The sequence below is a fragment of the Pseudorca crassidens genome, chromosome 18 (assembly GCF_039906515.1).
Source record: "Pseudorca crassidens isolate mPseCra1 chromosome 18, mPseCra1.hap1, whole genome shotgun sequence".
Lineage (NCBI taxonomy): Eukaryota > Metazoa > Chordata > Mammalia > Artiodactyla > Delphinidae > Pseudorca > Pseudorca crassidens.
In genome coordinates, this window is record NC_090313.1 from 62678086 (window position 1) to 62679873 (window position 1788).

The following is a 1788-nucleotide window of genomic DNA, read 5'->3' on the forward strand; positions in this document are numbered from 1 at the left end:
ATACAAGAATGTTTTATGTCCCATCCATGTCTATATTTATTAGCTATCATTGAATACTTAGGCTATAGGTATATATCATACTAATGGTCTACTGGCTTCAAGAAAGGCTTTATTTTTAAATTTTTCCTAGCTCAACATAGTTTCTTAAATAGACTTTATTTTTTTAGAATGGTTTAGATTTACAGAAAAATTGAGACAATAGTACAGAGTTCCTATATATCCCCTCTCCCAGTTTCTCCTGTTATTAACACCTTACATTATTATGGTTCATCTGCTATAATTAGTAAACATATTGATACATTATTATTAACTAAAGTCCATGGTTTATTCAGATTTCCTTAGTTTTTACCTAATGTCCTTTTTCTGTTCCTGGTTCGCACATTACATTGACTTGTCGTGTTCCCTTAGGCTCCCCGGGATGTGACAGTATCTCTGACTTTCCTTGTTTTTGATGACCTTGACAGTTCGGAGTACTGCTCAAGTATTTTGTAGGACGCCCCCCTACTGGAATTTGTCTGATGATTTTCCTCAAGATTAGACTGAGGTTATAGGTAATTTTCCTAAGAGAAATTAGATACCTAGAAATTAAAAACACATCTAGACTTCATCAAACTGTTGCCATGGACATAACTCATGTACCATTTTTAGTATTGTACCTATTCTGTATGATTAGAGGTATCAAACATAGTCTTGAGAAAAGAATATGATGATTAAAAAAAAAAGTTTGGCTTTTAAAAAAATAAATAGGAGGTAGATAACATTATAAAGAGAGCAAACAGTAGTCATATTAATTCTCGTTCCAAAATAAGCATATTCTTTATGAATTAAAACTACTAGGCCAGAAAGTCAGGTAAAAATGCATAAACAATATAAAGTTAGTTCAATTCTATATATCTACAGAGGTAAATTTGGGATTTATGTAAATAGATGTTACTCAGGTATATCTATGTTTTCAAAACATTGTCACGTTTGTGTCTATCAAATGGAACAATAAATAAATATTGTGCAGGATTCTTTTGTCTATGGGGCAAAAATAAGTCTTAAATCCTTAGAAAATTTAGAGTAGGCAATCATTCTCAAAGAATTCTCTCCTGAGCAGTGGTTCTCAATCTTTCGCATGGATCAGAATCACCTGAAGGGCTTGTTCAAACACAGATTCCTGGGTGCTATCCCCAGCAGTTTCTGATTCAGTGGGTTGGGGGTGGGGCCTGAGTGTCCATTTCTAACAAGTTCTCAAGTGAGGCCGAGGCTGACGGTCTGAAGGCCACACTATGAAAACCACTGAGCAGAGAAAACAAAGAAGCTACGTTCGTTAATTGCCTACGATGACAAAAGTGTTTTACGTATGTAATATTATTTAACTAGTTACAGAATCTCATCAAGGGTATGATTATTCCTTTTATAAATGGGGAACCTGAGCTCAGAAAGACTGAGGAACTTGCCTGAAGAGATAATGGGATCAGGTGGCAAAACTACAATTCAGATCTCCTTCAATTCTAAAGCCCTGTTTTTCTAGTACAACATACTGCTCCACGTTGGTAAAGGAGTGAAACGCATGCATCCTTTGCATGCCCATCTGGAAAGGAGACTGTACCAGATATAGAAAGTGATTTGTTCAGCTTAGTAGGGTGTTATCTAAAGGTCAGGGATTCTTCCTGAAAACTAGGCAAAGGCTCAGGGTCGTGGAGAGAATTCACTTATCTCCAAACTTCTGAAATAATCAAGGGTGAAGTGAATTACTGTATAATTAACAAAACAGGAAGAACATGTATTTAATATACTACTGAA